Here is a 13,278-nt window from a genome sequence, read left to right as displayed (position 1 = left end):
GGGGCAGATGTAACATGTGCAGAGAGAGTTAGATTTGGGTAGGTTATTTTGTTTCTGTGCAGGGTAAATACTGTCTGCTTTATTTTTACACTGCAATTTAGATTTCAGTTTGAAAACACCCCACCCAAATCTAACTCTCTCTGCACATGTTACGTCTGCCCCACCTGCACTGCACATGGTTTAGCCCATTAGAGAAAAAAATTACTGTGATCAGGTCTGAATTAGGCCCTAAGTTTCCATGCTTAGGGGTAGAGTTATACCCCTTTCAGACCACCTGAGGTGGGTCGCATATGGAAGCCTGACACAGGAGCATATTGCCAGGTTGGTGATGTCAGCGGTGATGCGGTGGGGGCGGTGCTTGGAGATCACATTATCTCCAAGCGCCGACCGCACATACACAGTGAACGGGAAATGGGTCGCATCCACCCAGCTCCCGTTCACACCTCACAGTGAGCCGGGTTAAATACGAGTTCAACCCTGCTTGAAATTCTGGGTTGCTCGACCCGATATTTTAACCCTGGCACCTTTCAGACCGCACCCGTCCACGGGTTATGCATGGTCATGTGCCAATAACCCGTGTTCATAGGTGGTGGTCTGAAAGGTGTAATACTAAGATTCGTGTTCAGTCAAGAATGAACATGCTGGGCATCACTGTGTTATGTGCAAGTTTATTTCAATCTAACACCAGTAAAATTTGAATTTCACTGAATAGTGGGGGTCATTCCGAGTTGTTCGCTCGTTAAATTTTTTCGCATCGCAGCGATTTTCCGCTTAGTGCGCATGCGCAATGTCCGCAGTGCGACTGCGCAAAGTAAATTTGCTATGCAGTTAGGTTTTTTACTCACGGTTTTTTCTTCGTTCTGGTGATCGTAATGTGATTGACAGGAAGTGGGTGTTTCTGGGCGGAAACTGACCGTTTTATGGGTGTGTGCGAAAAAACGCGGGAGTGGCTGGAGAAACGGAGGAGTGTCTGGGCGAACGCTGGGTGTGTTTATGACGTCAAACCAGGAACGACAAGCACTGAACTGATCGCAGATGCCGAGTAAGTCTCGAGCTACTCAGAAACTGCACAGAGATGTCTTTTCGCTATATTGCGAATCTTTCGTTCGCAATTTTAAGAAGCTAAGATTCACTCCCAGTAGGCGGCGGCTTAGCGTGTGTAAAGCTGCTAAAAGCAGCTTGCAAGCGAACAAATCGGAATGAGGGCCAGTGATTTTTTAATGGTCTGTGCAATCGTGTTTAGTCAAGTCAGTTGTTTTGGGCCAAATTCAATAGACCAGTAGAGTGGTCTACACTACCCAGCACAAACAGGGCTCAACAAGCACGGGGGTGTAGTTCCATAGCAGGGGGATACACTTCACAGGATCCCCTTACCAAAGCATTAACTTTCCCCCAACTAGTCATCCCAGGCTGGGTATTCCTTGGAATGTGGGGATCCTAGAAAAACATGTCCCCTTTTCTGCTACCCTGGTGGTGGTGGGTGTGGAGTTCATAGTGTTAAATATAGAAAAAATATTGCACGATAAAGTGGAACTAAAAGCCTTAAAAATCCTGTCCCACATGCTGGCAGAGTGCCAGCATGCCTGAACAGTACGTGCCAGCTGGCACCTGTAGTCCCACTGTAAAGGAGATGTTAAAAAAAAACAAGACACACACACACACACAGAAACACACACCCTGAATATGTTATTACTTTATTTCACACTCACGCCTCTTCTCCATGGTTGGTACTCTTCTCCAGAAGGCACCCATGGGTCTTTATAAATAAGACAAACCAGTCTCTCTAACAAGTGGACTCGCAAGTGTTGTATGTACACACTGGTACTTACCCAGATAATGTCGCCCATATGATTTCTGGTACATGAGAGAGAACTGACTAAGAGTCACTCCTCCACTCAGTGGGTGCTGTCATAGACATCGCCCTGTGATTGGCTGAGAGACTATTAATATTCTGAGAAATCCCAGACCTGGGCTGACTAGTTGGGGGCAGGTTAATGTTTCAGCATGGGGACATGGGTGGCATTACCCCCTTGCTAGTTGAAATCAGTGCTGGTTACTGGAAATACAGGATACCACCACATTTTTTCTAGAGATGAGCGGGTTCGGTTCTCAGAGAACCGAACCGTACCGAACCTCACGCTCTGAGCCCGGTTCTGAGCCCGGCTCAGGTTTTCCCTCCTGACTCGGAAAACTGAATGAGGCAAAACGTCATCATCCCGCTGTCGGATTCTCCGTCCTCAGTGTCAGTGTGGGGGCGGGAAAGTGGGGTGGCGAGTCTTGTGCTGTGTTGTGCTGCTCAGTCCAGTCCAGTGTAGTCAGTGTATTGTGCTGCATCAGTCCAGCCAGTCACAGTGTTGGTGTCCTCTGCTGCTATATGTACCCAGTGCTGCTGGCTGCTGTATAAGTCCCTTGCAGTTTTGCTGTGTTGTCTTTCATCAGACCAGGGGTACTGTCTCTCGTCTCTTGTGCAGCATCAGTCCAGTGACCAGTCACAGTGGTGGTGTCCTCTGATGCCATATATACAGTGTAGCTGTATAAGTCGCTTTCAGTGGTGCTGTGTTGTCCTGCATTAGACCAGGGGAAGTCTCTGGTGCATCAGTCCAGTGACCAGTCACAGTGGTGGTGTCCTCTGCTGCCATATATCCAGTGTTACTGTCGTATAATTCCCGTGATAATGGCGTATAATACCCGTGGTACTGGCGTATAATTTCCGTGATATTGCCGTAAAATTCCCGTGATACTGGCGTATAATTCCTGTGACATTGCCGTATAATTCTCGGAATACTGGCTTATAATTCCTGTGACATTGCCGTATAATTCTCGGAATACTGGCGTATAATTCCTGTGACATTGCTGTATAATTCTCGGAATACTGGCGTATAATTCCTATGATATTGCTGTATAATTCCTGTGACGTTGCCGCATAATTCTCGGAATACTGGCATATAATTCCTGTGACATTGCCGCATAATTCTCGGAATACTAGCGTATAATTCCTATGATATTGCTGTATAATTCTCGGAATACTGGCGTATAATTCCTATGATATTGCTGTATATTTCCTGTGACATTGCCGTATAATTCTCGGAATACTGGCGTATAATTCCTGTGACATTGCCATATAATTCTCGGAATACTGGTGTATAATTCTTATGATATTGCCGTATAATTCCTGTGACTTTGCCGTATAATTCTTAGAATACTGGCGTATAATTCCTGTGACATTGCCGTATAATTCTCGGAATACTAGCGTATAATTCCTATGATATTGCCGTATAATTCCTGTGACATTGCCGTATAATTCTCGGAATACTGGCGTATAATTCCTGTGACATTGCTGTATAATTCTCGGAATACTGGCGTATAATTTCCGTGATACTGGTGTATAATTCCTGTGATATTGCCATATAATTCTGCTATTATAATTCCATTTATCCTGCTGTATAAATCCATATAAATCCATATAATTCCGTATAAATCCAGTCCAATGGTGCTGCCATATAAGTTCAGTGGTGCTGTCCTGTGCTGTATATTATTTACTCCAAATAAAGGGGTTATTAATATTTAATCAAATAATTATGCTGGTGTTTTGGGGTGCCACACCGTGCACCTAGATATAGCACTAGGTACCCCAAATATACAGAGATGCCTTGATGCGGCTTTGGGGCTTAACCATACATTTGCGCAAATATATGTAACAAAGATCTCTGAATTCTATTATTATGTGGGATTTACATCTAGTTACTGTTATCATTCAGTGTGCTGGGGGAAACAAAATGCCTTTTTTTCTTGTTTAGAAACACCCCTCCCTTTCAAGCACCTGAATGATATCACTAAGCTAATTGAGCATCTGCCAAACTATATACAGTGGTTCAGCTTCACAAAACGATGGAAGCCCTCATAACTGAGGCCTTGACACTTATGTTGGTATTAGACGTGCGTCCGGTATCCACCATTAGTGCAGTGGGATTTAGACAATTGATGGAGGTATTGTGTCCCCGGTAACAATTCCCATCTAGATTCAACTTCACTAGGCAGGCAATACCGAGATTTTGCCATTTAATTCCAGTGATTTGGACGGATAATTATTAATTACAGTGATTTTGTCAATTATTTCCACTGATTTTGCCAATTAATTCCAGTGATTTTGCCAATTAATTCCAGTGATTTTGATATATAATTATTAATTACAGTGATTTTGCCAATTAATTCCAGTGATTTGGACGTATAATTATTAATTACAGTGATTTTACCAATAAATTCCAGTGATTTGGACGTATAATTACAGTGATTTTGCAGTATAATTCCAGTGATTTGGACGTATAATTAATTAATTACAGTGATTTTGCCAATTAATTACAGTGATTTGGACGTATACTGTAATTCCAGTGATTTGGACGTATAATTCCAGTTGGAATTGTTTGTGTCGCTTGGCTTAGTCATACAGCTACCTCATTGCACCTCTTCAACATCTTTGCATGAGTTGCTGTTTGGGGCCTAGTTTTTGAAAAGTGCCATCCTGTCTGACACTGCCGTATGAGTCCAGGGGTACTGCTGTATTAGTCCTGACGTACTGCCGTATAAGTCCAGCAATTGCAGAATTTTTTAAAAATGACAGGGGCGTGCTGGAGATGCTGTCAATGGACCGAACAATTGCAGCCCACTCTAGACATTCAGCCACTTATGACACTACTAGATGGGCCAGGTGGTTGTGCCGCTTAGCTAAGTCATACAGCAACCTCGGTGCACCTATTTTTTCTTCTTTGCGTCATGTGCTGTTTGGGGACTATTTTTTTAAAGTGACATCCTGTCTGACACTTCCGTATATGTCCAGTGGTACGGACATTTAATTCCAGTGATTTGGATGTATAATTCCAGTGATTTTACAGTGTTATTACAGTGATTTTGCAGTATAATTCCAGTGATTTGGACGTATAATTCCAGTAATTTTGACATATAATTCCAGTGATTTTGCCATTTAATTCCAGTGATTTGGATGTATAATTCCAGTGGGAATTGTTTGTGTCGCTTGGCTTAGTCATACAACTTCCTCATTGCACCTCTTCGACATCTTTGCATGAGGTGCTGTTTGGGGCCTAGTTTTTTAAAAGTGCCATCCTGTCTGACACAGCCGTATGAGTCCAGGGGTACTGCTGTATTAGTCCTGGGGTACTGCCGTATAAGTCCTCCAATTGCAGAGTTTAAAAAAAATGACTGGGGCGTGCAGGAGATGCTGTCAGTGGACCGAACAATTGTAGCCCACTCTCGACATTCAGCCACTGCATGACACTACTAGATGGGCCAGGTTGTTGTGTCGCTTAGCTTAGTCATACTGCAACCTCAGTGCACCTTTTTTCTTTTTTGCATCATGTGCTGTTTGGGGCCTTTTTTTATATCTGCCCTCCTGTCTGCCACTGCAGTGCTACTCCTAGATGGGCCAATTGTTTGTGTCGCTTGGCTTAGTCATACAGCCACCTCATTGCACCTCTTCTACATCTTTGCATGATGTGATGTTTGGGGCCTAGTTTTTGAAAAGTGCCATCCTGTCTCTCACTGCAGTGCCACTCCTAGATGGGCCAGGTGTTTGTGCCGCACACTTGTGTCGCTTGGATTAGTCATACAGCAGCCTCGGTGCACCTCTTTTTCTTTTTTGCATCATGTGCAGTTTGGGGACTAGTTTTTGAATAATGCCATCTTGTCTGCAACTGCAGTGCCACTCCTAGTTGGGCCAGGTGTTTGTGCCGCACACTTGTGTCACTTAGCTTGGTCATACAGCCACCTTGGTGCAACTTTTAGGCCTAAAAACAATATTGTGAGGTGTGAGGTGTTCAGAATAGACTGGAAATGAGTGGAAATGAATGTTATTGAGGTTAATAATACCGTAGGAGCAAAATTACCCCCAAATTCTGTGATTTTAGCTGTTTTTGTGTATTTCCCCCCAAAAATCATCCAGATCCAAAACCAAAACCAAAACACGAAAGGGTAGTTTTGACAAAATTAAGCCAAAACCAAAACACGAAAGTGGAATTAGAACCAAAACCAAAACACAAAACACGAAAAGTGCCCGCCGCACATCTCTAAATTCCCCCTGTTTTTACAGGACCAGGAGAACCGGCTCATAGATCTGGGGCTGGTTATACTTTTAGGGGGTTTTGTCCCCACACATTTTATTCTCTATTTGTTATCCATTTCATTCACAGAGCACACTGATATGTACAGGCTTCTGCAGAACATGCTGCTCACAGGTAGGTCTGTAAGATTCTTCTATTTTAGTCAGAGTTTGCTCCGTGTTCTATAGTGCTTTTAAATAAGATTTTTGGTAAATCTGTGAGTTGTGTTCCTGTCTATGAAAAAGTACTTGCGAGTTGGTTCGATGGTCTAATGACTTCTATTTGCAGTGTTTGGTCTATTTCTGTTCGGATTGTGGCTAAAACAGGCTAAATTCACACAAGAATGTAATTCACCAAACATGATTCTTAAATTAAATTTACCCCCTGTGGAAAACAAAAAACTCTAATGCACAGTAAAAGCACATCTTCTGATGGATATCTTTTGTGCAGATTATGAACAAAATTGATTGCCCTTGCTTTTTCAAATTTTATAATTAATCATATTTTCTCTTTAAATAAAAACATTTATCGGCAAATTCAGATTATTTGGTTTCACACTCCGAGTGCAGTAAGTAAATACCTATTAAATATATAATTCTACTGACCTGCACATAAAGAGCAAGCATAGAAAAAAGTGTGAAAAAAAAGTCATTACGCATATACCTGTTGTGTCATACATTTATTTCTTTTTAAAAACTAGTTGCCAAATGGTCAATTGCAAATAGTTGACTAAAATGTTAGATAATATTCATTTTCTGTAACACTGTTTGAGTAAAGAAACAGTTCTATGAAATTATTTGTCACAAAATAAGCACGCTGTCCTGCCAGGCGCTCTCTCTCCTCTCCCGCACCAGAATGATGCTGTGGGCCATTGTCCATTTCCTCTCTCAGGGGCTGTGGTGATCGGCATCCCACGTGGACCCAGCACCGGGCGTCGCCATATTCCTTCTTGTCACATGTCTGCGCAGCACCATTGAAGTAAAGCATAAAATTGCATCAGCTGGGAACAGCTATGACAATACAGATCAGCTGACTGATCAGGATCCAACCGGGAGTCAGTCAGCGGTGAGATGACTCCTCTGACCAATCATCAGAGACTCAGGGGTATAAAGATCCTGGTTGCCAGTGCTTGCTGTGACCTCTGCGAAGTATCTCTCTGTCTAGCAGCTTGCACATTGACTCCTGTGCAGTTAATACCTTAGCACCCACTGGTTCCATCCAGCAATCTGGAGTAGCTGGCCGTGCTCTAGCAATCCTGTATAGCTGGTACTGTTCTGCAATCCGACATCTATGTCAAAATTGCTGGTCATGCTGCAGCAAACCTTTATAGCTGGTACTGTTCTGCAACCCGGTATCTAAGTCTAAGTAGCTGGTCTAAACCCAGCAATCCTGAATAGCTGGTACTGCTCGGCATCCCAGCATCTGAGTCTAATTAGCTGGTTGTAAAGCAGCAATGCTGAACAGCTGGTACTACTCCGCATCCCAGGATCTGAACCTAAGCAACTGGTCATAAACCTGCAATCCCAAATAGCAGGAACTGCTCCGCAGCCCAACACGTGAGCCTATGCAGCTGGTCGCAATCCATCAACTCTGTATAGATCAGAATCAGCTTTATTGGCCAGGTATAATTGCGTATACTAGGAATTTGCCTTCAGTTTGCTATACAACATCCAAGTAGGTAACAGATAAGCATACAGATAGGTATACCATAGGGACACAAGTGAGTTACATGTACGTCTAGTCAGTCAATGTTCAGGAGTTCAGCAGGTGGGCCGCTTGGGCAAAGAAACTTTTGAGACTTCTGGTGGACCTGGCAAGGATGGCCCTGTAACGCCTGCTGGAAGGAAACAAGTTAATCATGCTGTGGCCGGAGTGTAGCTGGTCCTTTACAATCTTCGTTGCCCGCTTTTTAGCTCTGGACAGGTACAGGTCCTGGACTGAGGGAAGGTCAGCCCTGATGATCTTCTCTGTGGTTCTGACCACCTTTTGGAGCCTGCATCTGTGCTTTGCGATGGCCGAGCCGTACCATACCAGTATCGAGGAGCACAGTACCGACTCCACAATCGCGGAGAAGAAGAGGAGCAGAAGCTTCTTTGGGATGTTGAACTTGCTTAGTTGCCCAAGGAAGAACAACCTCTACTGCGCTTTCCCGACAATGGCATTAGCGTTGGACCCCCATTTAAGGTTCCGGGAGATTGTGGTCCCTAGGAACTTGAAGGAGTCCAGTAGCGATACCACACTGTCAGCAATCATTAGCGGAGGTGCACTAGCTGACTTCTTCCTGAAGTCCACTATCATCTCGACAGTTTTGAGGGGGTTGAGCTCAAGGTTGTTGTGGCTGCACCATTGGGCCAACCGGTCTACTTCCTGTCTATAGGCCGATTTGTCCCTGTCCTTGATGAGGCCCATGACGGTGTTGTCATGATGAGACTGCTCCACATCTCAGCATCTAAACCTTTGTGTTCCAGCAAATCTGCCATAGCTGGTTTAGTTCAACACTCTAACACCAAGTAATCACTAGAAACACCCTATCTCTCTTTGCTCTCCTAGCCTGCATGAAAAGTTATATTGTTATATATACTGCCTAGTTTCCAACCCAGCCTTCCATGCTTCACTTCCGTGACAACTCCTAGTCCAAACCCACAAACTGATCCAAGCCTGTCATAATTACAACTTCACAATTTCATATCAAATTACAATGCCATGACATTTAGTGAAAAACAATATAAAAAGATAAAATAATTATGTAGTAAGCCTAAATTAGATGCATCTATCCAAACAGTTCTAAACAACAGTAGGGCCACATTTTTTTAGTGTTTATAATTAAACCTGCTATTGGCAAAACCATGTTGATAGGTGTCAGCAGTGTATGATGGAGGCCAGTCCACATGATGAATAGCTTACCTAGGGATTGGTTTATTAACTAGGAAGAACAGCAAGATGTGGAACAATACAGAGTTAATGCAACATAACACAGGGACATGCAGTATGAGCAGATCCAACCTGGAGCAGGTTTATGCAAATTACCAGGGCAAGCTTAAGAGTCACATTGGCCTTGGACTGAAACTATTCAAAGGTCTATACTGAGTAGAGAAGGAGGTTTGACCAGTGCCTTGTGGGTGTGGCCAGAGTCATGTGGGTGTGTACCACTCTACACTGTCAACTTAAGTGTCTCCCTAAACACTTACCTTTAGAAAAATTGCACAATTTTGTGGAATAAAACAAGAAATACAGTTTTAAAATGATTTATGGCCAACAGTGTGGCCATAACAGTCTGGTCATCAATCATCATATTGTCATTGTGATTAACTTATTTTTATGTTTAGGCCTGAAGCAGTAGCTCTGCATGCCCCATTGTTAGCCTGGCCCTGCAGTTATTGAGCACTTTCTGCAGCACGCACCTTCAGTTACATGCAGTGGTGACAGTAGAATACAGAGACTGACTAGCGGTGGCGACACCTTGGTGTAAAGTGGTACCGCCATGTCTCTATGACAAAGTGTCTCTTAGGAGACACTCAGGGGCACATTCGTACAATCCAGAGGATTGAGAGGAAGACTTATGGTAATGGCATGAATGTGCAGTAGCACATTGGTCAGAGGTCGCACATGATCAGAACCACACCTCCGTTACTATGTGGACCACAGCGGCTATGAGAAGAGAGCACAGAGTACCAAATGTATTAAGCCTTAAAAAGTGGAGACGGTTAAAAAGTGACCAGCCAACCAGCTCCTAGCTGTCATTTTTCAAACACAGCCTGTTGCATGGCAGTTAGGAAGCTGATTGACTGGTCATTTATCACTCTTTATCCGTCTCTACATTATCAGTTTTTAAGGTTTAATACATTTGGGCGAAAGTACTCTCCTCAACACATGCAGCTGTAAGCACGTTCATTTAAAATTGTCAGGTGGTTTGATAATAGGATTAACACCCTTTCATCAGTAGACTTGTTTGTTGTGCCTAAGCCTTACAACTAATATTGACAGCACAGCATGGTTTATTTGTGTCCTGAATCTATTGATGCCATTATATTAAACTGTGCTTCATCTCCATCACAATTCATACTATGCTAAACACAGATAAAAAAAAAATTACAAATATTCCATTTAACTCTTTGGTCTTATAGGAATAAATGTTTGAAATTTCTAAAGACTGAGAAGTGCACAGGTGGAGAAGTTGCCCATAGCAACCAACCAGCTTCTAGCTAGCATCTATTATGTATATTCTATAAAATGCAAGCTAGAAGCTGATGGATGCTATGGGCAACTTCTCCACTCTTTTAAAGGTTCCCCTTGAATCTCCCAGTTTACCCTCGAGTTATTCCCTTACTTCCAATTACCAGTCTAGTCCTAATTGGTTCAACATCCAGGTGAGTATAACAAAGGACCTGTTCCACAACTCAGACAGTGAGATAAATTTACTAAGATGGGAGTTCTATTTAAGAAGGGAGGTCGCCCATAGCAACCAATCAGATTCTACTTCTCAGTTATCTAGCACCTTCTAGAAGATATACCTGGAATCTGATTGGTTGCTATGGACAAGATCCCATCTTAAATAGAACTCCCATCTTAGTAAATTTACCCCCGTCTATCTAAGAAACTGTAGTGGGAAAGGTATAAATATTAAATATTTATTCAGAAAGAACCATTTATACTCTACAAGGAGTTTATATAAGAGTATTATACATATTCAACAGAATACATATGATTGCCCGGCGGACAGGATGCCAGCTGTCATGATGCCGACAGCAGGATCCCTTTGCCAGAATGCCAGCAGTGGGGCAAGCACTAGAAAGCCCCATGCAGGCTTGCTGCATTTGCCATGCTGCGAGAATGGTGGCTCGCTGTGCTCGCCACAGGATATATTCTCCCTATATGGGTGTCATGGACACCCACAGAGGAAGAATAGCCTGTGTCGCTTGTATTCAGGTGGAGGCATTTCACCGCCTGTCAGGATTCCAACATCGGTATTGTGACCGGTGGGATCCTGACTGGCGGTATTTTAACCACTTCCCTATTCACCATAGAAATAAAAGTAAATGACCATTCAATTAGGGAACCAAAGGGAATTATCAATGTGGTGCAATAAATATAATTTTTCTTGACAGTGGTAATGGTCCTTGGGGGTTATTCAGATATGTTAGCAACAGTGCTGATAGTAGGGTGGTATGGAGTAACATTAAGAAATATGGTGGTGGTACACAGTACCACCAGCCCACTGCCAGCGCCGCAGGGCCCAGGGCCTCTGTCCGCAATGATAATGCAACCCCTGGCAACGAGCAAGAAAACCCTGGTAATGAACATGTAGGGCAGTAAGTCCTACTAAAGGCATTATGTGTGTAAGCAACACAAGTGGGGCATTATGCATGTAAGCAGCACAGCAAGGGTCATTGTGTGTGTAAGCGGCACTACAGGGGGCATTATGCATGTAAGCGGCACTAAAATGCCATGAGGGGGGCGCAAAATGTATAATTACGCCACTGCATGTATAGCGGTAGTAAGAAGTTCCGGGAATGCTGGTGCCGCCAGTAGAAGATGCAGAAAGCTGCATCTTTTGCCATGAAACCCTAGCAAGTAAATAGAAGACTTACTGTGGGGCATAATTTATAAGGGACATTTTTGTGTGTGGAACGTAAAATGTTATAGGCATTACAGTGTGTGGCATAATGTGTAATGGACATTACGGTGTGTGGCATGATGTGTAATGGGTGTTACAGTGTCTGGCATAATGTATAATGGGCATTATGGTGTGTGGCATAATGTGCAATAAGGATTATGGTGTGTGGCATAATGTGTTATGGGCATTACGATGTGTGGCATAATGTGTTATGGGCATTACAATGTTTGGCATAATGTGGCCATGCCCCTATTATCATATAGCCACTGCCCTAGTTTTGTGTGACCACACCCCCTCATGACATGTGGCCACGCCCATTTTTACTATCAGTATCACTAAGAAAAAGTTTCTTCTTGCACCACTGGTTAGCATACCAAAAAAGCACACTAATGGGCAAAAACATGTTGCACTGCAGGTTGGGCAGATGTAACATGTGCAGAGAGATTTAAGTTTGGGTAGGTTATATTATTTCTGTGCATGGTAAATACTGGCTGCTTTATTTTTACACTGCAATTTAGATTTCAGTTTGAACACACCCCACCCAAATCTAACTGTCTCTGCACATGTTACATCTGTCCTACCTGCAGTGCTGCCTGTTAGTGTGCTTTTTTGGTTTGCTAACATACCTGAATGAGGCCCTTAGTACAGTAGTATATTTCATCTTTATTGTTTTCTTGGCAAAGTGGTGTAAGCAAAATAAAATATGTAACCTAGCATGTATGGAATCACTAGAAGGATGACTGCATTCGTTCTAAGGTTTTGTCCAGTAGAAACTAGCACTATAAACCAGCCATTGGTTTTCATTGCATTTCTTTATGTATGTACAGTAATTGTAGTACATTTTGAAAAAGAATACAGTGGGCCCACATTTGAATCTATAATATTATCTTTTCCTTTTTTTTTGTCACTGTGAGAGCTCTACTGACATTTGTTTTACCAGTTGTACCTGTTTTTATTGATTAATATTGAATTTAAGTAAAAGAGACCATAAGAACTACTTTGTTCTATGCTCAAATAATTGGTAGTGATTGTAGCAATGATGCCACAATATAGACCCATATACAGTAGCAGCACTCAGTGAAGCAATTCAGAAAAAAAGGCTAGGTACTGATAGGAAAAAGTAAGAACAATATATTTATACAGAAAAGAATGATATTAAACATGTATCATCCGATTAAATCATTTTATGGATGATGGAATATTCTGAATCACACATTAGCGTGCTGTTAAGTATATGTCAATAAATATTCAGATTATAGTTTAACATTTGAGTGGCCTCTACATAAACACGTCACAATTTTCTGTTCCCAAAACAATAAATGAATTTGCATTCATAAAGGAATCCCGGAAAGTTTATCTATAACATTTTCCCAGGGTTTGGATAAAATGTGTTAATTAGCATTTAGGCAATTAGCATTTTCCCAGACCCAACCAAAATGGATTTTAACACCAACCCTCTGTGATTTGCGTATTAGGATACTAGCAATGATTTTCTAACAGATCCTCGGTTTTGGTGGCAGGTGGCCCCTGCTACAAAAGACTCATTAAAGCACC

The sequence above is a fragment of the Pseudophryne corroboree genome, chromosome 1 (assembly GCF_028390025.1).
Source record: "Pseudophryne corroboree isolate aPseCor3 chromosome 1, aPseCor3.hap2, whole genome shotgun sequence".
NCBI lineage: Eukaryota > Metazoa > Chordata > Amphibia > Anura > Myobatrachidae > Pseudophryne > Pseudophryne corroboree.
The sequence above is the reverse complement of the archived record's forward strand: the minus strand, read 5'-3'. Positions refer to the sequence as shown.